Consider the following 14,407-nt stretch of genomic DNA (forward strand, 5'->3'; position numbering starts at 1 on the left):
GAGCACACTTAGAAGGAATGGAAACAGCTTGGACCTGACCTTCAAAACTGCTGCTCCAGCCCCCTGGGACCCAGTCCTGTCCACAACAGGACAATGATGGCCACTGAGCACAGGAGAAGCCGTAGTTCATACCTGGCTCTGGCCCAAGTTCCTCCATCTAAAGTAAAACAGCAAACCCTTGCAACTTTTCCTTTTATCCAAGACAAGTTTTTCTAGTCTTTATAACGTGGCTTCCAGGAATTTTCCTCCCTGACACCTTCTCATGCAGTACTTTCCAGAACATTAATGCTCTCAGGAAAGCACAGTTGCCAGAAATGAACTGTTTCTTCCAAACAGACCTGAGCAGTGCAGGGTAGAAAGGCCTCAGCAAAACTTGTCCTTACCTAACACTTTCAGACGTGCCATCTGTGAAGAGGTTAGCTTTGGACCTATGAAGCAAGAAACCAGAGTTTAAGAAGAAGGCAAAAAAGCTTTCCTCCATTCCATGGATATCATAAAATAATAACATATTACATCTGGAAAGCATTTTAGAGTCCATTAAATGCTTTCATGTATACTATTTCATTAAGTCTTTACAAAACTCTCACAGTCAGGTGTTAGTTTCTACATTTTTCAGATGAGAAACCAAAATCATAGAACATGCAAGAGACAGAGCTAGAACTTGTGCATTCTGGCCCTCGTCTAGCGTCTTCCCACAGTAGCATGCTGCTTCAAATAATCATATAATCATTAAATGGCTAGCCTCTCTCTAAACAACAAACTAGGAAACAAATTTTGCAACAGAAACCTAAAACATTATTGATTTTTAAAATCAATGAGAAAAAGACTGGCAATCCAATAGAACAATGGACAATGAATTCATCTGGCAGGTTCACAGAAAAAGGAATACAAATAGCCAATGAACATATTTAAAGATGCTCAATTTGACTAATGGTTTTAGAATCCAAATTAAAACATTAGTAGGCTATCATTTTTCACCAACCAAATTAGCAAAAATTAAGAAGAAATTGATAATGCACAGTCTGGTGAGAGTGGAGGCTAACAGAAACTTCTACTGAATGAAAGAATAAAAGAATGCACTGTGAGTAGAAGTGCACTTTCGTACAGATTTTCAAAGGTCCATTTGGCAAGAGCTATTTCATTTTGAATACTTTTGCCCTTCAATCTAGCAATTCCACTTTACGAATATGTCTTCAAAGCTTACTTAAGTTGTTCAGAAATACCTGTCCAAGGATATTATCGTGTCATCACTTACAAGTACTTGGATACATTCTAAATTTCTATCATTAAGAAATTATTAACTAAAGAACAATACATCCATTTAATGGAGCACTGTGTAACTATTAGAAAGATGAGGTATGTCCATTTTCAGTCTGTGGAAATATGTTCATGACGTATTGAGTGAATAAAATCAACTGCACTACAATATATAATATGGTCCCACTGGTACAAGAACAGCACTCGTATATGTGGACACTTACATTCATAAGCATTCATAGTGTACATATTATACATGTGCATATATATGTTTATGAAAACAAAATGCCTTAAAGGACACAATACAAAACAATCAACAATGGCTATTTCTGGAAAGTAGAATTTCATAGAATGAAAAATGGGGGATAATAGGGCATGTTTATATTTCCGGCTTTTTGAATAATATACCACACTCAGGAACAGGTCTGGACTATTTTGCCATGTCTGGAACCTTAGACAAAGTGGTATACAACAATGGGGTTTCCTTTTGAACCAGAAATGCATCAGTTCCATTACTTTTTGTTTACCAAGCAAATACTTTGTGTCATGCATTATGCTAACCACTGCACACATGTTATTTAAGATGATTGTATGCAGGTCAGGAAGCAACAGTTAGAACTGGACATGGAACAACAGACTGGTTCCAAATAGGAAAAGGAGTACGTCAAGGCTGTATATTGTCACCCTGCTTATTTAACTTATATGCAGAGTGCATCATGAGAAACACTGGACTGGAAGAAGCACAAGCTGGAATCAAGATTGCCGGAAGAAATATCAATAACCTCAGATATGCAGATGACACCACCCTTATGGCAGAAAGTGAAGAGGAACTAAAAAGCCTCTTGATGAAGGTGAAAGTGGAGAGTGAAAAAGTTGACTTAAAGCTCAACGTTCAGAAAACGAAGATCATGGCATCCGGTCCCATCACTTCATGGGAAATAGATGGGGAAACAGTGGAAACAGTGTCAGACTTTATTTTTGGGGGCTCCCAAATCACTGCAGATGGTGACTGCAGCCATGAAATTAAAAGACGCTTACTCCTTGGAAGGAAAGTTATGACCAACCTAGATAGCATATTCAAAAGCAGAGACATTACTTTGCTAACAAAGGTTCGTCTAGTCAAGGCTATGGTTTTTCCTGTGGTCATGTATACATGTGAGAGTTGGACTGTGAAGAAGGCTGAGCGCTGAAGAATTGATGCTTTTGAACTGTGGTGTTGGAGAAGACTCTTGAGAGTCCCTTGGACTGGAAGGAGATCCAACCAGTCCATTCTGAAGGAGATCAGCCCTGGGATTTCTTTGGAAGGAATGATGTTAAAGCTGAAACTCCAGTACTTTGGCCACTTCATGGGAAGAGTTGACTCATTGGCAAAGACTCTGATGCTGGGAGGGATTGGGGGCAGGAGGAGAAGGGGACAACAGAGGATGAGATGGCTGGATGGCATCACTGACTCGATGGACGTGAGTCTCAGTGAACTCCGGGAGTTGGTGATGGACAGGGAGGCCTGGCGTGCTGTGATTCATGGGGTCGCAAAGAGTCGGACACGACTGAGCGACTGAACTGAACTGAACTGAACTGATACATTAAAATACATGTGAGTTAAGTATTAACAACCATCCTTACAATAAAAGTATGATCCAAACCTCTACTGCTATGATCCATTGATTGCACCAGGCTGAAGAAGATGCACACATTTAGCCAACTGAAACCCTTTTTGACTTGTATCTAACAATGGTAAGACAAATCAAATTAGCAAAAATTCAGATTTTTAAAGGACTTCAAGAGGAATACAATTTACAAATTCATAATCAAAGAAATAGGAGAGTGGTATATTAAGATTATGGTCTGTTTATCATTGAGGCTAAAAGTTGACCCTATGTTCTAAAGTCTTAGAAGTATTACACATTTTAGATTATACATCACCAGTTTCAGGCTATGCATCCTGATGAGGTTTTCTGCAAAAAGAAAATTCCCTTCAGGATTAATTTATCTACCTGTCAATCACCACCTAGAAAATAGGCAAGGGACTTTAGATTCTGGAGTGGAATCATGGCAAAAATTATACATACCAAGTGTTGATTAAAACTATTATAAATGAGATAACTTAAGGGGAAAAGAGTGTGGTAGGGTGTGGGTATCAGGGCTGTGTGTGATTGGGGGAGAAACACTTGGATACTGTGTCTCAACTATTCATTTCTCTTTAAAGAATAAAATGGAAGGAGTTGATACTACGTGAAAGCTGTCTTCAAATATTTAGGGACTGTTACTTGAAAAGACAGTTAAATTTGCCCTGTGCCATTCCAAAAGAAAGAACTAGAATCAGTGGAAGCTAGAGAAAGATAGATTTCAGCTCAATATGTAGATAACATTTTAATAGAATAGACTGGCATAGATTGTCTCATGAAAAGGTGAATTCCTCATTCTTAAAAAATTTAAGCAGAGTTGGAACAACCTACTTGCTGGAATGTTACAATAATCCTTCATGAATTGAATACTTCCTCAAATTAGATGACCTTTGTGTTTCCTTGCATGGTTTTTAACTCATTCATATTCTCTTCTATATTCTGTTTCATTATTCAAATATAGTAAACCATGGGAAATGTGTGCATATAGTAATCTAAAAATCAAAAATAGAGAAATAAAGTAGAGAGATAACATTTATTGATTTCTTATTGTGCCAGGCATATTAGAAATGCATTCATTTAACTCACCAAAATGAGGTAGTTCCTAATTTGATCTCCATTTTCAGATGAAGAAACATGTACAGAGAGTTTAAGGAAATTGACCATGGTCATACAGCTACCTTTTCATATTGTTCATATTGTTCATGGGGTTCTCAAGGCAAGAATACTGAAGTGGTTTGCCATTCCCTTCTCCAGTGGACCACACTGTATCAGACCTCTCCACCATGCCCGCCTGTCTTGGGTGGCCCCACAGGGCATGGCTTAGTTTCATTGAGTTAGACAAAGCTTCAGCAATACGTGAACCATGAACTTCTAGATGTTCAAGCTGGTTTTAGAAAAGGCAGAGAAACCAGAGATCAAATTGCCAACATCTGCTGGATCATAGAAAAAGCAAGAGAGTTCCAGAAAAACATCTATTTCTGCTTTGTTGACTATGCCAAAGCCTTTGACTGTGTGGATCACAATAAACTGTGGAAAATTCTGAAAGAGATGGGAATACCAGACCACCTGACCTGCCTCTTGAGAAACCTATATGCAGGTCAGGAAGCAACAGTTAGAACTGGACATGGAACAACAGACTGGTTCCAAATAGGAAAAGGAGTACGTCAAGGCTGTTTATTGTCACCCTGCTTATTTAACTTCTATGCAGAGTACATCATGAGAAACACTGGACTGGAAGAAACACAAGCTGGAATCAAGATTGCTCAGAGAAATATCAATAACCTCAGATATGCAGATGACACCACCCTTATGGCAGAAGTGAAGAGGAACTCAAAAGCCTCTTGATGAAAGTGAAAGTGGAGAGTGAAAAAGTTGGCTTAAAGCTCAACATTCAGAAAACGAAGATTATGGCATCCGGTCCCATCACTTCATGGGAAATAGATGGGGAAACAGTGGAAACAGTGTCAGACTTTATTTTTTTGGACTCCAAAATCACTGCAGATGGTGACTGCAGCCATGAAATTAAAAGACGCTTACTCCTTGTAAGGAAAATTATGACCAATCTAGATAGCATATTGAAAAGCAGAGGCATTACTTTGCCAACAGAGGTCTGTCTAGTCAAAGCTATGGTTTTTCCAGTAGTCATGTATGGATATGAGAGTTGGACTATAAAGAAAGCTGAGTGCCAAAGAATTGATGCTTTTGAACTGTGGTGTTGGAGAAGACTCTTGAGAGTCCCTTGAACTGCAAGGATATCCTACCAGTCCATTCTGAAGGAGATCAGCCCTGGGATTTCTTTGGAGGGAATGATGCTGAAGCTGAAACTCCAGTACTTTGGCCACCTCATGCAAGAGTTGACTCATTGGCAAAGACTCTGATGCTGGGAGGGATTGGGGGCAAGAGGAGAAGGGGACAACAGAGGATGAGATGGCTGGATGGCATCACCGACTCAGTGGACGTGAGTTTGAGTGAACTCCGGGAGTTGGTGATGGACAGGGAGGCCTGGCGTGCTGCAATTCATGGGGTCGCAAAGAGTTGGACATGACTGAGTGACTGAAATGAAATGAACTGATACAGCTACCATGTGGATGAATCAGGATTCAAATTTATTCTGTCTGGTTCCAAAACCTATAGTCTTAAAACTATGCTAATGACTAAGAGTGATAGTTACTGATTTAAAGCAACTGACTATTTCCCCCATCAGAGTTTTGTATAGAATATGTATTCTTCTAAAAAGTGAATCATAGAGGTGAGTCAGATAAAATTATCCAAACAGAAACAAATTAAAATTAAATTCAATCTTATTTTCCAATCCCTAAGGATATTCGCACCATCCCACATAAAGAGGATAATTGTCCCTCCCAAAGTTAGAAATATAATTTCTCCCATATTTGGTTTAGGGCTCAATGGGCCAGAACATGGGCTGAGCATCCAGAGAGCTGAATGCAACCTCAACCCTGCCAGCAGAGCCCTGTGAGCCAGTGGGTGAGCCACTTAATTGCTCTCTAAGAGCACAGGGCTCAAAAGGTCTATTTAATCTCAAAAGACCCCATAAAGCATTTAACAGAATTGCTCATATAAAGTGCATTTATGACTTTTGTTTTTCTTACACAGGACCTTCATATTTATTGCAATATTACCTTCCTCTTTGCTGGTCAGAAATATGTAGGTCCCCTTCCTCATGATTCATCCTTGTCTCATGATCAATCAGGGTTTTCCCTGGAGATCTTAGCTAGAAGTTTCATTCCCCATAAGGGAGAGATTAACTCACAGAGGTGATTATATTAACAAGGAATAACACATCACATAGCCAGCGAAAACACTTTTAAAGACCAAGAGAAATAAGATACAAAAGGAATTGACTACATAATCCCATAAATAGCTTTGAAAGTGCAGTATATTACCAAAATTTTATTCAGCCCACAAACCAGGCATCATTTCTCACTTTCTGTCTTTCTAACAAATCCCACTTCCGACTTCTTTGACACACATTTTTTACAACTAACACATTGACAGTTCACCATATCAAACCACACTAAACCAAATAAAAATAAAATTAAAAGCCAAAAGCAAAATATAGTTAATTTCTTGTGTTATATTGTGCATGTTTGTTTATAACAAGCTTTGTTACACAGATTATTTGAAACAGCTCATAAGATTACTTACACTAAAATGTAAATACTGTTGGCCCTTAAACAACACAGTTTTGAACTGTGGAGTCCACTTATACTCAGATTTTTTTGAGTAAGTACATTCTGCAGTACTATAGGATTCGAGATTGACTGAATCCATAGATACAGAGGGAAAACTGTAAAGTTATACACAGATTTTAGACATCAAGGATGGGGGTAGAGGGACTTTATTGTCCAAGGGTCAGCTGTAAATGAAAAATCGGGCCCAAGAAAGTGTAAATTGATATTGGATATCAAGACCCAAAGAAAAGTTAGATTTGCATGTATGTTCTATGTTGCTATTAAAATTGAGATAAAATTTTATTTCCAAGTGTCTGGGTAGCTTCTAAAAAATGAATTTTAAAATCAGATACATGACATTTTTTTAGTCATGTAAAAAGCAAAAAAAAAAAAGCTCAAAGATGAATTTTTCAAATGCCTTAAAATGGGACAAGAGGGTATACAGAAGACAATATTTTTAGTACATGAAATACAGTATATGCATTAATGGGTTTTTATAAGAATTTTTTTATAACATCCCTTAGTATAAACCAAGGACAAAATGTCAAACCTAAATTAATGAAAGTAATATTGCAGAGTATGAGAGTGGGGAAGGGAGCAGTAGATTAGAACTGAAGCAGGTCTGGTTACTTTCTTTTATGCCTACACTAATCTTTTTGAATGGTTTGAGCAAGATGTAATGGCTACTCATGGCAAGAAAATCCATTGACACAGCAACCTGATACAAATCCTTATAACCCAAGAAATGCACAGAAGCCTCTGGGAGCATAAGTCCCAATGGTCAACACAACATAGTGACCTGGGGACCTCACCCTCTGTTCCAGACCACCTGTCCAACCTTCCCTAAAGGTAGAGCTAACTTGGCCATATGTGGTTTCACCTCTAATTACTGTTTATTTCATTTTCATGTCATCTCTTTCATCATAATCTCACTAATAGGAACAAGGGGGTCTTCATGACAGTACAAGGCAGAATCAGGCAACTATTGATTTATTTGGTTGATTTCAATTAATCTTACTCTTATGAGCTCCATAATAGGAACACTTTTGTTTGAAATCATGTCTTATTGAATAGTTTGCATTTATATATATATAACATTTTATATCTTATATGTTTTATTTTAAGGTATTAAACCTTAGATATTTCTTTCCTCCAGTACAATAGATTTTTTTTTCTTACAACTCTTAACATTCTCCAACCTGTTACACACTTTTCTAAATACTTTATCTCCTACTTAAGTATTTCTACCACATTCTTCTTTGTTGATATTCCCCACTTGAAACTCACAAAAAAAATAAATAAATATATTTCTTTCAAGTTTCACTCAATTTTAGTCCAGTGTTTGCAACTCTCAATATGAGTTTTATCCAAACTTGAATGCAAGATTTTTATCATTTGAATTAATATATAGCACTGGTATGCCTCCCCTCATGTTCCCTGGGAGACATGGAATATTTCCAACTCTATAGAGGAACTTCAGCTTTTAACACAGTGTTGTAACCAGACCACCCTTTCAAGAGATTTCTTCATTGGTGTTCATTTCAGAAGAGAATATCCATATAGATACTTGGAGAGCAGAGATGGCATCTCGACATGAGCCCACCACACAGCGTTTTCAGAGTCCTGTAAGAATTCCTCATGCCCCATTAGCTTATTGCCCAGTTATAAAATACACTTGCATGGTTTCTCACATGTTGACATCTCTGAAATGAGCAGCACTTTTTTATTAAAAATATCAAATAAAATATCTGTGTTTAAAGTCTGTTATTAAATCTTTGGTGGAATTTACAATTAATAGAATCTTACATTCCAAAAACTATGGTAGTGGAAATTATGTTATTTCTTTAGACATGATGAGTTAACATGACCAGTCCTGTACTGAAGCCCTGGTGCATGACAATTAAACCATACTATCTTGCATAAAGAAGGAACTTCTTATGATGGGTGCCATGCCTCCATACCATCACAATTTATAAGTATTATAACATTTAAAAAATAATAAAAGGGGGCACAGAATACAGCTTTGCTTTATACCCTTGCGAATTGTTCTCTGATTTGCTGAAGACCATTCAGACCTGGCATTCATGGGAATACCAGACCAGCTGACCTGCCTCTTGAGAAACCTGTATGCAGGTCAGGGAGCAACATTTAGAACTGGACATGGAACAACAGACTGGTTCCAAATAGGAAAAGGAGTACGTCAAGGCTGTATATTGTCACCCTGTTTATTTAACTTATATGCAGAGTACATCATGAGAAACACTGGGCTGGAGGAAGCACAAGCTGGAACCAAAATTGCTGGGAGAAATATCAATAACCTCAGATATGCAGATGACACCACCCTTACGGCAGAAAATGAAGAGGAACTAAAAAGCCTCTTGATGAAAGTGAAAGAGGAGAGTGAAAAAGTTGACCTAAAGCTCAACATTCAGAAAACTAAGATCATGGCATCTGGTCCCATCACTTCGTGGCAAATAGATGGGGAAACAGTGGCTGACTTCATTTTTCTGGGCTCCAAAATCACTGCAGATGGTGACTGCAGCCATGAAATTAAAAGACACTCCTTGGAAGGAAAGTTATGACCAACCTAGACAGCATAATAAAAAACAGAGACATCACTTTGTCAACAAAGATCTGTCTAGTCAAGGCTATGGTTTTTTCAGTAGTCATGTATGGATGTGAGAGTTGGACTATAAAGAAAGCTGAGCACCTAAGAATTGATGCTTTTGAACTGTAGTGTTGGAGAAGACTTTTGAAAGTCTCCTTGGACTACAAGGAGATCCAACCAGTCCATCCTAAAGGAGATCAGTCCTGGGTGTTCACTGGAAGGACTGATGTTGAAGCTGAAACTCCAATACTTTGGCCATGTGATTCGAAGAACTGACTCATTTGAAATGACCCTGATGCTGGGAAAGATTGAAGGCAGGAGGAGAAGGGGACAATAGAGGATGAGATGGATGGATGGTATCATTGACTCAATGGACATGAGTTTGGGTAGACTCCGGCAGTTGGTGATGGACAGGTGCCGGGAGCCGGCATATTGCATATTGAGTGCATATTGCATATTGCATATTGAGTACAGCACTTTCCACAGCATCATCTTTCAGGATCTGGAATAGCTCAACTGGAATTCTATCACTGCCGGGAGCCAGCGTGAGGAACTCCGCCCATGACAAAGGTCATGAGGAAGGAGGCTCGGCATACGCAAAGGCGGGATCGAGCCTCAGGAGTCCCCCTGGAAATTCTCGAGCATTTACACCCAAAACCAGAGTCTGCCTACTTTCTGCTTTGTGCTTTCACCTACACCTCTGACTTTATGGGGGGCTGTCCCCCACTACCTCTCTCTGAAAAAAAGAGTTAGCTTACAGCTCCAGTTAATAATTCCTGGGTGTGACAGTGTTTAACCTACAAACTCCTTTGGAAATCCTCTAGCCTGCCTGAATAGGTTTTTTCGGCCACATGTGATTGTTCAGAGCCTCCCAACTGTGAGAGGCAGGAGATGTTCTAAACTGTCTAAACACAGATTCTTTTGAGTAGTTAAAGATTGATTAGAAATTGTATTGGTGAATGGATTTTCACTTGTTGGGCCATTGTTTGCTGCTAAGTTTCCATATCCCTTACCTGCTGTGTCCCTGGCAGTGTATTGATTAATATAATTGGTGTAAGTAGTAGCTTTAATGTTTGTAACCTGGGACCCTTGAGTTAATTCTTTTTCTTGTTATAGCCCACCACACCTTTGCTCTGTAGGAATGCAACTTTATCTAATGCTTTTGGAGGGTGGCTCCTGACCAATCACCTTTAGAGAAAAATAAGTTTTCTGAAGAGAGGGTCTTAAAATGTTAACAGGCCTCCGGGCCAGAAGATGATGCAAATCACCTAAGCTTTTGCATATGATAAGTTTGCAGGAAGAAAGCCTGGCTTGCTGCATGACTCTACCCCTTCCCCCATTATCCTCTATGCATAACTTAAGGTATAAAAACTACTTTGGAAAATAAAGTGCGGGCCTTGTTCACCGAAACTTGGTCTCACCATGTCGTTCTTTCTCTTACCTTCTGGCTGAATTATTCAGCCTCTTTTTTCCACTGAATTTCCTCACTGAGCTATCCTTATTTCAGCCTCTTTTCTCCACTGAATTTCCTCACTGAGCTATCCTTATTCTATTACTCTTTATATCCTTAATTAAAGTTTAATTAAGCAGTTGTTTCCTGATCTTCGCCTACGCAGTCTCTCCTTCGAATACCCTGGATCAGCCAGGGCTGGTCCCCAGCAGACAGGGAGGCCTGGTGTGCTGCGGTTCATGGGGTCGCAATGAGTTGGGCACGACTGAGCGACTGAACTGAAATGAACTGAACTGAACTGAATTCAGACCTACCTTGATATAATGTTAAGACATGGGATTTGTGCAGGCGTCTGTAACTGAATATTTAGTTCATGACATTTAACTTTGTCCAGACTATAGAGACAAAGACATTCTCACAGTCCTGTGATTACTGAGAACTTTCCCATAAAACAATAAAGAATAGAACAGCGAGCAGTCAAGGAGATTATCACACAACCTGTTTGTTCCACAAATAAAATGCAGACTTGAGAAACCCAAATTATTTAAAGGAGAAATTGTCATTAAATATGGATGGAAATGTCCAATAAAATATATCTTTTCAGGGATATAGAATATTGCCTTTTAAAAGATGAGAGAAACATAAATCTGAACCACTCTAAAGGAACCTTGCTCATGTTATAGAACTTAACAAAGGAGTCCTTGAAAAGACTTTGAACAGATTTGATGACTGAAAAAAAATCACTTTGTGCTTTTATCATGGAGTCTTCCAATGCATATTTTTATAGTGGACATAATAAATAAGTGCGCTGGTTATATTTTCATGTTAACTAAAAATGCAGAAATAAAACTGTTTTTAAAATATCTATCATCTTAGTTAAGGATCATCGTAATGTATATGTGGCTAATTCAAGCTAAATCTCTTTGAATAGAGAATGAGACAGCACACCTGAAGCAAAATTTGGGAGTCAGTTTGTATTTTACAGTATCTGTTTAGGGAAGAAATTGCCATTACAAACTCAATATAATAAAAATAAACATTTACCAAGCATTTACCAAATTTAGACCCCATGTTCAGCATTTACATTTATTAGCTCTGAAAAGTCCCTACAACCCTCCCAAGCAGGTAATTTATTATTCCCATTTTATAGTTGATGAAATTAAAGTTCAAAAAGGATGTAACTTGTTCAGCACAGAAGTGGCAGAACAAAGCTTCAAAGTCAAAGGATCTGACTCTCTATCCTCTTTCTCGACCACCATGCTGGTGAGAACATGGGGGAATTCCTGCTGGGCAAGCTGCAAGTGGAAATCTCCCAAGTTGGGTCTTGCCACAATCACAGGATGGATGAAAAACTATTTCACCTCCAAGAATGGTCCTCTGATATGCTCACATGCAGTTATTTTATATTCTGTGAAGGGAGGCTCATATGTAACTAAACCAGGACTCAAGTTTATTTCTCTTACCGGATTTAATTCCAAAGATATAATGACTAACATGATTAAATATCTCGGTGGCCTCCCATATTGAGATTTAGAATGTCGTATGGCTACAGTTCTTAATTCTACTATGAATGCCCTTCCCTTTCAGGTTAACTGCATAACCGATTAAATACTCTGCACAAAGGCAAGGTGACTCTAGAGGGAAACATGCAATTATGTAGTTTCCGAGTAGTAATTATCTAAAATTAATTGCTGCTTTATGGGAGTTTTGATCACACCAAACAATATTTACAATTGCAATTCAATTCCAAGATATCTTCTTACTCTGCTTAGCCATCTATCGGTCCAGTCATGCCTTCTCATATTTGGGAAACATATATGATTTATCGTACAATTAAATGAGTGTTTTGTTAACTCCAAAGGGAAGTTTTTTGGACAGCAAAGATATGCATAGTGTGGCAGAAATAACACTGTGGAACCCAAGGGTACTTACGGAAAAAAAAAAATCACTGCCCTTCCCCGTGTCCACTTGGGTTAACATTTTTTACTTGCATTATGAAGTCTGTCGTTACTATTGGTATAACCTCGTCAAGAAAATTAAAGGTTCATTTTCCAGGCTTTTCTTCAATCCTCCATCCTCTGTCTGCCATCAAAAGATAAGAGATCTAAGATTCTGTCCCATTTAAACAATGAGTCAACTCAGCCATTTTTTAAGTCTCTCAGGATAGTGATTTGCCTGTGTTCCCTCTTTCCCACTAAAATAGAAACTTTTGAAAGTGAAGGCTGGGGCTTATTATCAAAGATTCTTTGTAGTTGTTAAGTACAGGAAATCTGTGTCTCCGATGCCTATCACATATTTAATAAGAAGACACAATTACTGCAAATGGTTCCCTGCTTGAAACCAATGGCCATTTCTAATGCACATCTCTTTGAAATAAGCATTTGTGGTGAAAACTCCACTCATGAGCATTTACAGAACATTCACTGATAACAAAGCACCAGGATAAGTGTGCAATCAAATGATATTTGCCTGGGTCCCTGACATTCTCTGCTTTAAGGGGAATAGCAATAACACCAATAGACATGAAAAGATATGGCTAAGCTTGTGTTAATTTCCACTCCAAGCCTCACATTCCTGGATAATGCTTATCTGGTTTTCATATCCTGAAAAGAAAATGCATTCATTTAGCAAGATGTTAATAGTTGCTCAGTCATGTATGACTCTTTGAACTATATAGCCCACCAGGCTCCTCTGTCCATGGGATTCTCCAGGCAAAAATACTGGAGTGGGTTGCCATTTCCTTCTCAAGAGTATCTTCCCAACCCAGGGACCGAACCCACATCTCCTGCATTGGCAGGCAGATTCTTTACCACTGAGCCACTGGGGAAGACTTAGCGTGATAACTTTGGATTCAGTCTAACAAATTTTCAGTGTTGATGTTTCACCACTGAAGTTCAGAAGATCAGAATCTCCCCAAATTCTCCAAAAGACTTCACCCATTCTGAAGCAGAGAGAAATTTTTTACCATTATTCTTTGGGAGAAACTGTCTTTCTCTGTTTGATACCACCTGATACCCATTCCTCTTTCAATCTCATCTCCACTTTTCCACCTGCAAGTCCCCTCTCTTCGCAGTCAGTGTATATCTGTTTACTTCTCCTTATCCTGTACCTCCAGGTCCTTTGACCTCCTTCTTCTACAGGGTCTAAAGTGAAGGAGACCATATTCCCCCTACAGCGTGAGACTAAAAGACTCAGCAGTGGACCATCAAGCATCTTGGAATATAAAGAATGAATGGAAATCCGGTTAGACTTTCATGAGTCACTGCTTTTGATCATGAAATAAATATCTTTCCATGACATGAAAGGAGTGGATATCTGTATATATGTGAGTAAAGTTTCATGCATCATTGCTTCCAAGGTGTCACTTTGGTGAAGGTTATACATTAGCAGCTAGGTTGAGTCAACAGATATTTATGAGCAAACGTTTCTACTTCTCAATTACTGGGGAGAGTGAATGGACAGGATAATGCAGAAAAATAACCTTCAGCAATAATATTATAGTAAAATTAGTATGGAGAGTAGTCTACAATACAATTTTAAAAAAAAAAACTTGTTAGGATACCAGATATTCTTCACAAAGTTTCCCATGCCCAAACTCTTCTGTGGAATTGATTATTCACTGAGGTGAAAAGGAATTTCTGAAGTCTTTGACCACAGAAGTGAAACTTGATAGGTAATTGATAGCATATATTTCAAATATCCAGAAATGTAATAATTAATGATTGTATATTCATGATTTTCTGATAAACATCCTTTCCAGCTGCTGGGCTAATAC

This window comes from Bos mutus, chromosome 9, assembly GCF_027580195.1.
Source record: "Bos mutus isolate GX-2022 chromosome 9, NWIPB_WYAK_1.1, whole genome shotgun sequence".
Taxonomy (NCBI): Eukaryota; Metazoa; Chordata; class Mammalia; order Artiodactyla; family Bovidae; genus Bos; species Bos mutus.